This window comes from Peromyscus eremicus, chromosome 7, assembly GCF_949786415.1.
Source record: "Peromyscus eremicus chromosome 7, PerEre_H2_v1, whole genome shotgun sequence".
Classification (NCBI taxonomy): domain Eukaryota; kingdom Metazoa; phylum Chordata; class Mammalia; order Rodentia; family Cricetidae; genus Peromyscus; species Peromyscus eremicus.
In genome coordinates this window covers 27698775-27715736 of record NC_081422.1, presented here as the reverse complement: position 1 = coordinate 27715736, position 16962 = coordinate 27698775, and positions in this window count along the sequence as shown.

Below are 16962 nucleotides of genomic sequence, written 5' to 3'. Positions count from 1 at the left end.
GGGAAGAAAAAGGAGTGCATACTCCCCCTCTCTGAAGCTGTTGGATGCCTCGGGCTGGCCTCCTTTCTCAGCCTTGGCACTGTCATCTTCCAGGAGGTGGCATCTGGGCTCACTCCCTGCATCTCAGATCTGTTGCATTGCAGTCCCCTCTAGGCTGTGAAGCAGAGTCACAGTGCAGACGGCTGAAGGCAGCCAAAAGAGCAGCCTCACAGATGACTGCAACACTTACCTAACCTTGAGTTTTAGAAAGGGCCTGGGAATTGAGCAAGGGAAAGAAAGGAGCTTATGTGAATCCCCAAACCGAATGCTCAACAGCTGGCTTGAGACAAGCGAGTTGCTAAGAGTAGGCCAAGTTTAATAGAGAATTTTCCCAAACTGACAATTGACATTGCCTTGCTTATTTATTTTTCTGGCCAGGAGGCCAGCTCCATATTACATCCCCGTTCTAAAAGGGAGCGAGCAACAAAGGAACTTTTTTCAAAAGATTTGCTCTCAGCCAGGCAATGGTAGCCCATGCCTTTTATCCCAGAACTCAGGAGGTAGAGGCAGGCAGATCTCTGAATTCAAAGCCAGCCCGGTCTACAGAGCAAGTTCCAGGACAGCCAAGGTTACGCTGTCTTGAGAACCTCTGTCTTGAAAAAACAAAAGCAAAACAAGATTCTCAATCTGACGTAATATCCCCCTAGCTATTGGGCAACATTTTAAGGAACATGTGGAGTCCTCTTGTCTGGGTATATTTGAAATGATAAGCTTTTCATCTTCTTGCCCTATCACTTCCAGTTTATTAGCCTCTGCCACAATCATTTATAGTTTGGACTTCCTCACCAATGTGGAAATCTTACTTCTCCCACACGGGTTTTTTTCTTTCCTAAACCTCAACGCCAGCCGCACCTGTCTGCGTGTTCGCTTTGGAATCATTCCTTTGTCATCGCTGCTGTCCTCTAGTAGTCTAAATGTTGACTTCAGAGCTCTGACCTTGGCCTCTTCCTATTCTCTTTCCGCACTCCCATCCTGGGCAATCTCCAGCTTCAAGCTTTAAATAGAACTCCATGCATTGACTCTGACCTCTCCCAGGGCTCCAGACTTATACATCCAGCTGACTCCCAGACATCTATGCTTGGATATTTCAACCTTGATGTATCTGAAATAGAACATTTCTTAAGACAGGGTCTCTCTGTGTAACTCACATGCAAACTTACCATCGAGCTCAGGCTAGCCTCTGATCCTTGTGCCTCCACTTTCTGAGATTAGAATTTCGAGGGGACCATCATGCCTTCCTGGCGTTTATATGGGCTCTAGAGATCTGAAGTCTAGTCCTTTTGCTTGTACTACCTACCAGCTCTTTCAACTGCTGAGCCATCTCCCCAGCCCATGCCTAGCTTTTTAACATAGGTTCTGGGGATTTCAAGGAAAGTCTTCTTGCTTTCACAGTAAGGGTTCTCAAACCCTGAGCCAATTCCAGAGCCACAGTTAGATTTTATTTGTTGAAATATTAAAAGCACAGAAAAATTCAAGTCAAATTATATGCACTGCTTTCTCATTCCAAATGAAATAATCACTATACTGAAAAAGAAATGTGGTGATTTTTCATTTTGTGTCCTGTGCTACCACAAAAAAATTGTGCAAGTCAGTATCTCTGTCTCCATCTGGGAAACGGGCCTGCAAGCTCTCGTCTTGAGTTGACCATCATAATAGTAGAAGAATTCAATTACTATGAAAATGCTTTGAGAGAAAGAAAATTTGGAAATAATGACTCTTGTAGTTCCTGCTGGGTTTTGTCTTGTATTTAAAGAATAAGAAAGAGGGCTGGAGAGAGGTCTCAGCAGGTAAGAACACGGGCTGCTCTTGCAGAGGAGCTGTATTTGATTACTAGCACCCATACACAGCCTCCAGCCATATTTATCTCCAGTTTCAGGGAATCCTATGCCTTCTTCTGGCCTCCCCAGGCACCAGGCATGCACATGATACACTGACATGCAGGCAAGCAAAACACCCATAAACATAAATAAAAAAGAATAAAGAACATATATGTGTGTTCTTTATATATATATATATATATATATATATATATATATATATATATATGAATGACTGATTTAAACACTTTTTAAAATCAGCATTTCTAAGTCCCTGGGCCTTTATAAAGTATCAGGAAAAAGTTTTCAGAGATAGCAATGTGGTCCATATACTAAAAGCTTACCCCCTCTCTATCCTCCACCCCTTACCCCTAGTGTGGCAATGTTAAGAGACATTTTCTGTAATGTCCTGACTTGTCTCAAACTTGTAGGCTTAGGTCATCCTCTTGCCTCAGGCCTTGGATTACAGCCATGTACCACCATGCCTGGCTGTTAGAACAATTAAAAGGTGAGAGCCAGTAGAAGTTGGTTAGGCCACTGGAGGCCCTGGCCTTTGGAAGGGACTACGGTCATTCTTCTAGGACCTTGCTCTCTCAAGAGCAAGTTATTATAAGAGAGTAAGCTTGATTCCTCTTTGGTCTCTGGCATCCTATCTCACCATGTGATCTCTCCCTGTCACATATACTCCAGCCATAGTGCCATCTGTCATGATATAACCCATGGGGCAGGGGACAGTGGCTTGCCAAAGCTAACACACCCTGTTAGCCCCAAATTATGAGCTATATAAGCTTGTTTTCTTTACAAGTTACCCAGTATCAAGTATTCCATTAGAACAATGAAAACCAGCTTAAGAAACAAGAAGAAGCAACCTGTACACAAGTATACCACCTAGTCAGATCCTGTAGTCTGTGGAATCAGAAAAACAACACATAATTCATTTTGTAGTTAGATGTCAAGGTGGGCCAGAAAATTAAAGGAACAGCACTGAAATGTAGACATTTGTATAAAAAGTGTTGATTCTGTTTCTTACCCAGCACAATTAAGTGGAGCTTTGTGCAAAGTTTAATGGACAAAGAGGCAACTATCACATTTTTGGATATGAGATCCTTGAGAGGCAGCAAAATATCTTGGAGGGGAGTGTAGTGCAGAGCATTTTTAAAGCTGTGTACCCCAGCAAACATGCAGCTTTAGAGGGCATACTTAATTGAGGTGACTTGGGAGAATCTACAACTCCCTTTGGTGGCTGTGCCAGTGGTAAGATGACACTATGAGAAAGCACACACATGCACACTTACACACACACACACACACACACACACACACACACACAAACACCTTTTACTGTAAACACACTGAATGCTCCACTCCTCCCTCCAAGCTCAGCTCGCCTGAATCAGCACTCCACTCAGACACGTGGTGATGCTTCCAAGCCCAAAGCCTTTTATTAGATCTGGAGAACTGAAGCCCATGTGGAGGGAATGCATGGGAAAGTGACTTGGGAAAGCGAAAGATCAAAGAGAGGTCACTCAACCCCAGGCTGCAGCTTTCCCAGGGAGCTCCCAGCAATTGCCCTCCCACGATCGTGTCTTTTATGACTTCCAGTTTCCAGAACCGAATTCATTTCAGACAGTCTAAAGCATCTGGGTTTTCCTGCCACATTCAAAATACATGTTGGCTGAGAAGTCACCTATGCTTCTGAAACTGAATGCAGAAGATAGGCAGTACTCCAGCAACTTGAGTGGAACTGTACTAGATAATCCTATATGGCATTTTTAAAAAAATACTTGTACTTGGCTTAGGAAGTTATTTTGTGTTTAACTTTAAGTACAGATGATCCCTGGATATACTGGGACTAGGGGTCATAATACATCAAACAAAACAATAAAACTACCCTATCAAAATATTAGTCCCCTGTTCCCCACTCAATTTTTCCTCTATGTATTTCATGCTGAAAACAAACAGCATTACTCCTCTGAGTGATATAAAAGGCCAGTCTCCAGCAGAGCTGGAAACACAGGCAAACTCACCAGCTCACTCCTTCCTCAGGTCACGCTCTAGTTTAAAAACTGTTTCTCTGTAGTCTTTGATGGATTTCAAAAATAAAAAGCAACGACCTCCTTGCTTGGGGCAATGGGATAGTTTGTAAAATGGTACAACAGAGAGATAGTGTTCAGCAGGTGAGAAAATTATAATTTAGTTGCTTCGGAATACCTCTCCGGGGTGTTCAGTAGAAGACTTAGTGTTTACTCAAGTATGAGACACTGTTGACTTTGAGAGAAGTTTAAGCAAAGAGAGATTCATAAAGTCTATATGATAATAAAGAGCGCTATTGGGGCTGAGGAGGTAGCTCAGTCAGTCAATGTCCTCAAAAGATGATGTAAATAAGACAAGACCAATAGACAAGCTGAAGTCAATGGAGGGAAGCTCATGAGGTCTCAATCCACACAAACAACTCCAGTCAACTAAAGGATGCTGAGAACAAGAGAAATAATCTTCCTCAGGGAAGAGCACACCAATTGCTTATCCAAGTGGTCAGCTCTGAAAACATACATACAAGAAACATTATATGCATTTATATTTTTAGGAATATATATATATATATATATACATACACGCATATACTTAGACACATATACATGTAATGACAATTAAAGAAAAAGTCATGAATTTGAAAGAATGCAAGGGGGAATACCTGGGAGAGATTGGAAAGAGGAAAGGGGGGATGATGTAATTACAATCTCAAAAAATATAATAATGATGAAGTACAAATGGTCAATAAATATATGAAAACAATTTTTCTATAGCATGTGCAGACACACACATGCATAAATAATAAAAGTATTTTTAAAAGAAGATGTGGTATATGTATCCAATGGAGCATTATTCATTCATATAGAAGAATGAAATTATCTCATTTGCAGAAAAATGGATGCAGCTAAAGTTCATTTTAAGGAAATAACATCAGGATCAGAAAACACAAGTATCATGTTTCTCTCACATACAGAATGTGGGGGTGGGTAATGGGGTGTAATATGGAAATACAAGGGGGGCTCTTTGAGAAAGGAAGGCCAATGGGAGAGGGGACAGAGGAAGGAAATGGGATATGAATATGAATGAAGTACATAATATACGTGTGTAGTAACTGTCATGATGAAACCCATCATTGTATACAATGAATATATGTTAATTTAAAAAAGGTGGCACCCAGCGGGTGGTCTTTAGGTCACTGAAGGGGAGCCCTTGTGAGAGTAAGAGCTCAGTCCCTCCTTTTTTTCTTGACCGGAAGTGAAGCGGTTTATTCCACCAGGCATTAAAAGTGGTCATGTGCCAACTCAGGTCCAAATTAATAGGAACAATTGATGAGGGACTAGAACCTCTGAAACTGTAAGCCAAAATAGACCCTTTCTCTACACAAGCTAGTTTTCTCAAGCATGGTAACAGAAAGCTGCTCAACACACCGGATAGTCTTACATATGCGAGAGCAGAGCCTTCTCCGCCCATGAGAACACTCACTTTCCACTCTGTTTCCTCACATCTGTCACAAAGGGTAATGAAATCAGGGTCCTTGCACTTCCGTTCCCATCACTTCTTTCCAGGAAGGCACCTGCTGTGCTTGGCCGTGCCTCCTCCTCCCATGCCCACTAAAGATATCAAAGCCAATACTTCCACACCCAGGTACAGTGACTCAAATGAGGCTCTTCTACAGAGATTAAACATTCCAACTAATGGTCATTTCAAACATTTAGTCTTTACTGAGATTTTTTTTTTTTCCATTGAAGAGAGAGGGAGAGAAAGGTTGCTTATTGGTTTGTTTGGGTTGGGGTTTTGAAACAGAATCTCATTATGCAGTTCAGGATAGCCTGGAACTCATGATCCTCCTGCCTCAGCTTTCAAAGTGCTGGGATTTCGAGTATGTGCCGCTATGCCCAGCACTTCTTATTCTCTTTTGATGGGCAAGTAAGCCAGAGTAAGAGAGTCATTTTTCTATTCAATCCATCCCATAATCACTGGCCTTGCCTCTACACTAGCTCCCACAATCTCTCTGGCCTCCCTCCCCCGCCCCCAGTGGTTTCTTAGACCAGACAGAGGCTTCCTCGGTATCACTGTGATATTTCAATAGTGTCCTTCAACAGGGAAACAATCACCCTGTTTTCCCAGAGCAGGTCGGGGATTTTGTCTTTTCTTTTTACCAAGGGAGAAAGCTAGCTTCAGGGAGATGAGGAAAGCTCCCTGAGACACAGCCTTCCTAATTAAGTTCTCACCTGTACAGTAGGGACCACGCTAAAGGCTGGGCAGAGGAAGGCAAACAGGGAGTGCCGTGGCTTCACGATGCTTGGAGTTGAAGGGAGATGAAAACAGCAAGGGCTAATCTATGGGCATACAGACATCCAACAGCTGTGCAAACATTGGGCAGCGGCAGAAATTAAACACGAAAGTAAATAAAGTGTTTACGTTATGTAAAAGTCACACAGCTGCTGTTATTCTCTACTAGGGCTCAGGAGCACAGGAGGGACAGGAGGCAAAAGAGCTTGTATTTTATTTTATTTTTCTGTTGGGGATGATGTCGGCAGGAAGGAGCAGAAAGGTCACATGTGGCTCAGGGAACAAAGACAAACTATTACATAAACCCACGTTCGCTGGTGCATAACCTCTAAACCTTGGTCTTCGGAATGCAGTGAGATTGTTTCTCTGAAGTAGCTCTTCTATGTCAGACCATGCTTTTAGGAATCTGTGTCAGTAACTAATTTTAAAGTGTTAGAGATGGCCCCAGTGGCCAGCAACAGCAGGAAACCAATGAAGAGGCCCGAGAGCGGCCACCAGAAGTGTCCTACCTCAAAGGACAGCTTGATTTTCTACATGCATCCAGGGCCATCAAGTGAACTACAGCAGCCCACTGCCGTCGCTATCGGAGACCCGGCCTGGGAGCCTGGCATCGTGGAAATTTCCTCGGTCTTCCTAATGAAGAGACACAGCTTTAATCAGACCAGATGCCTGGAGTCGACACCTGGTGCAGGGGACACATGAATGATTGATGACTTACTAAGCTGCTCCTGAATCTTACTTTAGATGCTGAAAATGAGGAAGGCCTTTTGTGTTTAAGTGAAAAATGTTTGTCCAGAGACATTATATCTAGTAGTCTATGTTTGTAAAAACAGCAAAGATTTTAAAAGAAATAAAACAATACAAGCTTATTGATATAAAATTAGAAATGATAGTAACATGGAAAAATCCAGAACCATAATTTAGACATACTCACTGTTAATATTTTAGTATGCAACTTTGGGTAAATAGACATATTAAAAAATTTTGCAAGGACCAATAATATACAGTAGGTTAAGGGACTTCCTTCAAGACAGATGGTCTGAGTTTAATCCCCTGTGCCCACATGGTAGAGGGAGAATGGACACCCACATCCAGAGAATGGACACAGTAGAGCTGTCCTCTACATTCATGCCATGGCAAGTATGTGTGTAAACACAAATCAGAGCCAGGCAGATCTCTGTGAGTTTGAGGACAGCCTGGGCTACAGAGTGAGTTCCTGGACAGGCACCAAAACTACACAGAGAAACCCTATCTTGAAAAAAAAGTAAAAGTAAAACATCCCAGAAAACACTTTTTTCTTCTCTTTCTTTCTCCTTTTTTTTTTTTTAACAGTCTCAGTATGTAGCCCAGGCTGGCCCCAAAGTCAAGCTCCTCCACTTCAGCCTCTTGAGTGTTGGGATTGCAAATACCATTACGCCATTAAGCTTGAGCTGGGAAGCCTGTTTCTTTAAACCCTCTCTGCCTCTCTGACACTTCCCACTTGTGCATGGCAAGTCCTAAGATGAGTTTTAAAATGGATTTTATGCTCAGGCCTTGCCTGATCCAGTAAGAGAAGCCCCGAAGTTCATGCATGCTCCAGTAGAAATGTTATAGTTTTATAACTGAATAAAATCCTCAAGCAGCTGGGAACAGAGTTAATGCTGCCTGAAACTAATTACTCACTAGATCTAGTTTATTTTAAGAAACAAATTCAGTCCTTAGCATATTCTCTCAAGACCTGGTCTACATAGTTATTAATTTTATTCTTGAGTTTCATATATTTCATTCATGTTTTTGTTTGGATTTCTAAAACATAAATCTATTTTGTTCATAGTTATTTACTGCAGGGTCATTGAATTAGCCTTATGGAGACATCAGTTTAAAAAAATTCTCTGGGCTGGAGAGATGACTCAATTGTTAAGAGCATTTAACTGTACTTCCACATGACCTGGGTTTGATTCTCAGCACCCATATCAGGTGACTCACAACTCCAGCTCCGGGAGGATCCAACTCCTCTGGCCCACAACGGCCACTCATATGCACATATCCCACCACATACTTGCATGCACGTAATTTTTTTTATAGCTTATAAGCAATGTAACTGTAAGAAGGGGTCCTAGAATTCAGGGCTGGTGCATTGTAACCCACAAAGAGGCACAGAGTTCTTCTAAGCTGTCAATCCAGGACCTTCTTCAACCCATGGAAATGTGTGTCTGAGCTGTGTTATCACCGTGTACTAGCTGTCTGTGAAAAGCTGAGTCCAGGAGACATGAAGTTTCTGTTTCAATGCAACTGAGAGAGAGGAAGGGAGACAGAAGGAGGCGATTAAGAGAGAGAGAATATGAATGACTTCTAACTCCAGGGAAAGGAGTCTGCAATGTCGAGGGCTACCAGACATGTAGCAAGCGCAAGTTTGGTTTCCACCAGAGATCCAGGTATCTGCTTTGGGAAAATGATAGACTACTTCCATTCCTCCAGCCGCATACCTGAATACCAAGGATGATAATATATTCTGACTCCTTCCACTGCAAAGACATAAGGATGAGTTCCTTTACATTATTACTTCAGGCTACCTTTTTCTATAGCCTATATGTTCACTCAACCCTTAAGGAGAAGCAACTGTGCCAAGGATGCTTCCCTTCTGTACTGCTCTCCTGGGGAGAGGACTCATTTGTTCAAAGTAAGCATGAGAATGGGGGGAGGCACCACCCACTCACACGTTAGAATTTCAAGCTTAGCAATTCATAGCCAGCTCCTTGAGTTGGAAGCTGTCATGTCTATCACAATCCCTTATTTATTTATTTATTTATTTATTTATTTATTTATTTATTTAATGTGTATCCATGTTTTGCCTGGATGTATGACTCTGTACCACATGTATGCACATCATGCTACTTTAATTGCTCTTGCAAACCTTTCTGAGCATGCTTTCTTTAAAAAAAAAAAATCACAAAAACCTACTTTCCAATCTTCAAAGGCTAATGAATGAAAATGATTTTAAAAGCAAACATGAAGATGTTTATAAAATGGAATACGGACCAAAGGCTTTAACCAAGAGGATAGTGACTTTGAACAAATATTCACTTGTTTTCCGTTACTCCAGCTGGGTCTGTTCACAGAGCGTTTGGAACCTCTTCCTGACAAAGGATGGAGGGACCTCATTGTACCCCTGGGAGGTCCACAGGAAAAGGGAAGAAGGAGGGCAGTATTTTGCAGAACATGGTAAATAACGCAAAATAAAGATAACACGCAGTTTAAAGAGAGACAGGGACCATGAGCCAGTACAGGGAGCCTGGAAGCCACTGCATTGAGCTAGGAAGCAGAAATGGAAGCCAGAAAACAGAGCCAGCAGGCAGAGTGACAAGAAGAACAAGGCAAGGAGCATCAGGGACAAGATCAACAGGGAGAGTTGTCTGGACAAGTACTTGGGAAAAGGGTTCAAGGCACGTAGCTTTTTACTTGTATGGCAGGATGTAGGTAAAATGTAAACCAACTTGATATGCAGCTACCGGGAGTCCTAAGCACAGAGATAGACACAGAGCAGAGCATAGCATTAATGCAAAGAGCTGGGCATGGGGCATAAAAAATGGTTCATGTATTTGTTCAGATAAGCACTCCCATATGTGAAACCCTTACTTTGCTCCATGCTAAGCTATTCATATTAATTATAAGTATGTCACTTAGCATTTCCAACAATAGATTCAATTAAGTACAATTATACCTGCTTTGTAGCCTAGAGACATGAGACAAAGGTTGGATGATTTCCCTAACATCACACACAACCATCAGCACTATGCTTTAAACTCAGGTCTCTAGGCCATCAGAGGCCAGACCTTCTCAAATTTGGCAGAATTAGATATGCACATTCCTCCTTCCTCCAGGTCTTCTGATTTAGTCACTCTGGGGTGACCAGGGCTCTGCATGTTAACATCCATCACAGCTGGTATTGACATAGTTCTCAGGTACCCAAGCCAGGCACTTCACAACACTACTCTGCTCATCAGCAAAGATTGGCAACAAGTGGACAGGAAAGAAGACTAGAAATAAGTCATATGTGGAAGAAGATTCACCATCAAAATCATAGACTTGATAGCTTTTGATTATCATGATAATCTATTTTCCTCCCCAAACATGTTTCCTGTCATTCAGAACCAGCCAAAAGTTAACTCATCCAGTGCCTAACAGAATCAAGCTTCCTCATCAGCATAAGCCTCACAGATCCCCCTCACTGCTCAGCTCCAACTCGGGGCTACAGACAGACCTTCCTTATTGTTGCTAGGACTCATGTAACCTGCAGTAGACATGATCAATGCTCAGACAAGAGATTCCCATCTTATTGGCTATCGCCTGAGCAAGACAATAAGAGCTTGCCCTTTCAATATTCCCAAAGACAGGGCCAGTCTTCACTATTACCCACTGGACAAAGCCCAACGATAGAAATCACTGTTGGTCCCCAACATCACTGTCACACATAATGCATATTTCTCTTACTTTCGATAAACTCTTGAATGCATGGCTCCAGCTTCAGGGGACAACTCCATCTTGCTTGTGAGGTCTTCTCCTTTCCAAAGGTGCCTCTCTTTAGAGCTGACAGGTTTCCTTAAAGAGATTGTGAGATGTCTCTGCAGGGAAGCCACAGGAGGCTAGAACAGGCTGCTTTGCAACTGTCATTTCTCCAAACGAGAATGAGCAGGTCACGGCACCACCGATAATCTTCATCAGCTGAGAAACGCTCACGTTCGTGCCCTCTCCCAGCTCCCCGAGTCTTCTCTCTGCTTTCTTTGCTGCCTTTCCACTTAAGTGTGTCTGTAAGCGCCTTTGTGGCCTCCACTGCAGGCCTCAGGCCAAGGCAAAAAAAAAAAAAAAAAAAAAGGATTCTTTTCATCTATTCAAGTGTGATCTGGGGCAGACAAGCCTGCTGCCCAGGCAAGAAGCACAGAGAAGGATTCTGTATTCAGCGTTCAGTCCACACAGCCTATCGTGGGGCCTGCCCTTGGCAAAGCTAGCACAGTGATCAGGGCCATTTGGCAGAAACAGGAATGCTATGAGTCTGGCCCCTCCTGTCACCTGCACAGGGCAGCGCGGTCCAAAGAGCAGGAACCGGGCATCCTGTCCCAAGCACTTTTCCCAAGATCACTTCTAGCTTTAAAAACATCCTTTATCTATCCAAACAGCAAGTTTTATTTTTATTTTTATTTTTAAATGCTGGGTGAATTCAAAGAACATTACAGTCACTATATATAGAAACCATTAGTATAATAGTACCTGAATGGGAACCTTAGTAGCAAATGGAGCACACTTCCTGTCTTCAACACAAGAGAATGGAGGCCTCAGATATACTAGCAGGAAAAGGATGCCGGTTTGGAAATGAAGGTTGAGCTGTCCAAGGATATTTTTCCTATGTATCTAATTTACTAAAATACACTTTTTCTAGGCACCCTTTTGAAGGTGTTGGGCTGGCCAAGGGTGTATACTCCCAGCTCTTCCTTCACATTAAGTATGGGAATATCATACAATGCAAAGGTGCTCGTACTAGTATTCAACACTATTCTGAGAGGGCCTTATGAGGATGAGAGTTATTCATATTGGCAAAGGGGCTACAAGATTATCATCACTTAATTATAATATTACTACATATGTGAGGAAAAAAATTAACCATAAGAAATAATATGAGGGGACTGGGGAGATGGCTCAGCCGTTAAGAGTACTTTTTACTCTTGCTGAGGACTAGGGTTCAAGTCCCCATCTCCACACAGTGGTTCACAACCATCAGTAACTAGAGTTCCAGGGGATCCAACAGGCATGCATATGTATGCAGGGAAAAACATTCAAACATATGAAATAAAAACAAATAAAAAAACAAATTTAAAAAGTATGAGAACTCACTAATTCAGTTACACGATAAACACAACACTAAAAACATCAAAGCTGAAGAGATGGCTCAGTGGTTAAAAGCACTTGTTGCTCTTGCAGAGGGCCTGGGCTCAGTTCCCAGTACCCATATGATGCCTCACAACCACCCATAACTTTAGGGATCCCACCTCCTCCTCTCCTTCTTCTCCTCCTCTTCTTCCTTTTCCTTCTCTTCTCCTCCTCTTCTTCCTTTTCCTCCTCTTCTTCTCCTCCTCTTCTTCCTTCTTCCTTTTCCTCCTCTTCTCCTCCTCTTCTTCCTTCTTCCTTTTCCTCCTCTTCTTCTCCTCCTCTTCTTCCTTCTTCCTTTTCCTCCTCCTCCTCTTTTTTGTTTTTTGTTTCTGTTTTTCAAAACAGGGTTTCTCTGTGTAGCCCTGGCTGTCCTAGAACTCCCTCTGTAGCCCAGGTTGCCCTGAACTCAGAGATCCGCCTGCCTCTGCCTCTCTAGTGCTGGGATTAAAGGCGTGCGCCACCGTGCCCAGCCGAACACCCTCTTCTTATCTCTGTGGGCACCAGGCACACATGTCGTGCACTGACATGCATACAGGCACATAAAAGTAGAATCAATATATCTTAATTAACCTTATATTCTAAAAAAAAATCTAGAAAATAAAAATTAAAACAATTCTCATTATCAATAGCTAAAACATAAACTACCAAAGAATAAGATGGACAGAAAATATATAACATCTAGATGAAGATAATCCTAAACTTCTAAGGAAAGAAGCACAGAATCTAAATCTGGCTAGTAATTCCAGAAGAATTCTCTGAACAATTACATAAATATCACAAATTTCTAAAAATTCTAATAATATTAGAATGATGTATAAAATGATAGTGGTGTATAAAAGAATAATTTTCAGTGAGATAATATCATATATCCAGCAGATACTGAATAAGCACATGTCATATATTTGATTTCTGTCATTAACTAATGAGGAAATAAGTGTGATATCATGACAGATTTGGAAAGGGCATTTAAAAAGAATCATTGCTATATATAATCTCAAAGAAATGTTGAGGTTACCAAGTTTGAGTTTATCAAAACTGGTTAACATCCAACACTCTATAAATCTTTGAGATGATCTATTTTATGGGATCAAAAAATATTGATTGCACCTTTACCATACAAAAATCTACAACTTGACAAGTGTGACAGTTAATCTTGGTTGTCAACTTGGTACCATTTAGAATCAAATAGGACACAAGTCTCTGAGTGTGCTGATGCCTTGTCAACTTTCTCACTGCTGGACAAAATACTCCGACAAAAGCAACTTAGGGAGAGTTTATTTTGGCTTACAGCTCTGGAAGGATAGAGTCCATGGCAAGGACAATATGGCATCAGGTAGGGAAGGTTTGGTGGTAGGAGCAGGATGCGGGCTGGTCACGCTGTATTCACACTCAGGAAGCAGAGAACAAACAGGAAGTGGGACCAGGCTATTGAAGTCTCAAGGCCCGCCCCCAATGACCCACTTCCTTCAGTGAGTCTCCACCTCCTAACAGTTCCACAACCTTTGGAAATAGTACCACCAGTTGATGACCAAGAGTTCACATATATGAGCCTATGGGGGACAGTCCACATCCCAACCGAAGTTGGTGAGGGTTTTTCCAGAGGTGTTTAACTGAGTCAGAAGAGTCAGCACTATCCATGGGCTGTGGCTGCAGACTGATTGAAAAGAAAAAGCTGACTGAGCACCAGCATTCACCTCCCTGTCCCTGACTATGACACAATGTGACCCGCTGCCTCCTGCTCTGACCACCACACCATCCCAGCCATGACAAAGACAAAGTGTACACTCAAGCTGTGGCCTAAAATAAAGCTTCCCTTCTTGACGTTGCTGTTGTCAGAGCAACAAGAAAAGTAGCCAACACAGCAAGTAGCTTCAGTGTCCATATATTTAACCAACAGTAAACAGCAATACATGTCCCTACCATCGCAAGGCCCCCTTTGTTCCCATATGACATGGATAAGAAGTATTATCCACTTTTGTGTTTTTCTAGGATTTAAATAATTTCCCCCAAAATTCTAAATTTTATTAGGAAAAAAAAAACCCAAAAAACCAAACATGAGGGTAACTAAATGAAATAAGAACAGAGAAAAGGCAATTTGCCTTACCTATTTAAACAAGGCCTATAACAAACAGCAGGAGGCATGCTCAGGGACTTCAGAATACTCATTCTTACTGGCTATCCTTTTTCAACTTGGGCAATGTGTGCTTGCCCAAGAACTAACTCTCTCTCTCTTCTTTTCCCTTCCCCTGCACTCAGTCCCACCATTTCTAATAATTCTAATCATCAAGAACCTTAGCCACTACTGTGCCCAGTCCTATGTCATTCTGAGCCTAGTCCTTCGTCATTCGGCAATACTGGTCTGAACCCCGAGCAAAAAGTAGTGAGAGAAGGACATTTCTTACCATCACCAAGATGTTACCAATGCCCCTTTTCACTTAAGTGACACTTCTATTTTGGGAAATATATAACATTTTGGGTAAGTCTGATGGTTCGGATGAGAATGGCCCCCATAAGCTCATATATTTGAATGGTTGGTCTGTAGTTTGTAGGACTGTTTTTGAAGGATCGGGAGGTGTGGCCTTGTTGGAGGAGGTGTGTCACTGGGGGAGGGGGTGGGCTTTGAGGTTTCAAAAGCTTCTGTCAGGCCCAGTCTGTCTCTCTGCCTGCAACTTGGGGATCAGATGTGAGGTCACCCCTACTGTTCCAACACCAAGCCTGCCTGCCTTGCACTCACCATAACAATCATGGACCCACACTCTGAAACCGTAAGCAAGCCTGCAACTAAATGCTTTCTTTTATGAGTTGCCTTGGCCATGGTGTCTCTTCACAGCTAGAACAGTAACTAAGACGGTGAGTAAACTCATACACATCTTAGTCTTTTGGCCACATGTTGTACTGATGAAAGCAAAGCTGAACATTTAGAAAGAAAGACAGTTTCATCCAGAATCTACCAAAACCAAACAATAACAAAAATGTATCGCTTTGGATGTGTTTCCTCCTGTGCAAAAGCTAAGATAGTAGGGGCTGGGACGTGAGCTCAATTCCCAGCACCCATTTGGCGGATCACAACTAACCACCGGTAATTCTGTTCCAGGGCATCCAATACCCTTTTCTGGCTTCTATGAGCACCAGACAGGCACATGGTGCACAGACATACATCCAGGCAAAGCACCCACGCACATAAAATACAATAAAAATTAAAATGTATTTAAAAAAAATAAGATGGAATCACTAGAGGCTGGAGAGAGAACTCAAGAGTTAAGGACACTTGCTACTCTTTCAGAGGTTGTAGGCTTGGTTCCCATCCTCCACACAGTGGTTTGCAACCATCCATAACCATCCCAAGATGATCTGATGTCCTCTTCTGTCCACACATGGGCAAGCATGCACATGGTGCAATACAGTTACTCAGTTAAAACATGCATACACATAAAAGAAAACTTTAAAAAAATTGATATTACTAGCCAGGTATACTGGTACACACCTGTAACTGCATCACTTAGGAGACTGAGGCAGGGGGATCTTGAGTTCAGGGCCACATGATGGAACCCTCTTTGAAAAGGGGGAGAAAGATGGGTTAGATGATCAGATTTTCTGTTCTGTTTCTACGACTGTTGTTCTTCAATAAATATGGTATGTTACCCTCTGAGCACCCCTACCCTCTGAGCACCCCTACCCTCTGAGCACCCCTGCCCTCTGAGCACCCCTACCCTCTGAGTGCCACCACACAAGGTAAATGATGTTTTAGCTCTTCTTTCTCCTATAGTCCTGGGGTTTCGTTTTCAAGTGCTGGGGTGTGAGCTCCAACACAGGTAGGCAAATGTTCTATGACTGAGCTATAGCCCCAGCCTGATTTTGTTTAGTAACGGAAGCGCCAGGTTGGTCAGGTCAAGTCAAGGGTACGAGCTACTGTGACAGCCAAAGTTATGTTTTAAGTTTTAATTACTATGCCTAAGAGATCCACGAAACAAAAGTGTCTCTGATCTATAAGCCCCTCGCCCAAGGACATATAGTTCTAAAATGCTGGAAGCTATTATTTATGAGAGATAGCAAGCCACATGTTCTCACTCCCCTAAACAAGTTCGGTTGACCCCTCTGTACCTGATGTGCTTGATCACATGTGGGCGGGAGGTACATGGGCAGGAAATGTATCAGGATGTATGCTTGCCCCTGATTGGACCTCATAGGACGTGTGACGAACTGTGGGGATTGCCTTTTTAAGCCCCTGCAAACCATGACTCGGGGACATTTTCTGGAAATCCGGGGTGGATGTGGCCAGAGCCCATCTACCTGGCCAGTATTTAATTAAAGCTTGCTTCAAATTTGGCTTTAAATTGAGGTAGTGGTCTTATTCTCCACCGGTGGGATTAACAGTACTTACCCCACCCCGCCTCTAGATTAGTTCTTGCTAACAGCATAGAATCAAAAGGTAGGAGGTGGAGTGGAGTCCTCACCTAGCAAGCATAGTGCCTTGGTTTTAGCCTCTAGTACCACAAAGACAAAAGACAAAACAAGGTCCAAACAGGGTCAAAGGTCTCTAGAACAGCTGTACAAAGATTTCTTATAAGAGCAGGGCTTGTTTCTGACTGACCATCAATTCTAGCCTAACTAAATTTCCTGACTAGATTAGCTAACCTCTACTAAAAACAAAACAAAACACAACAAAACACCCATATTCTATTCAGCAGTCTTTCCGCTTGGAATGCCACTTGCTTAGGGACGTTTAACATCCTTGGTAACAAGGTGTGGCTGCGACAATCAAATGTGTAGGTTTATTTTCCTTCATCATAACAAGACAGAGATTTCCTCTGGGGCATTTTGTAACTTTTTCAGGACACAACAACAAAAACAAACCCCAGTCATGTATCTTTATCTTCCCCAA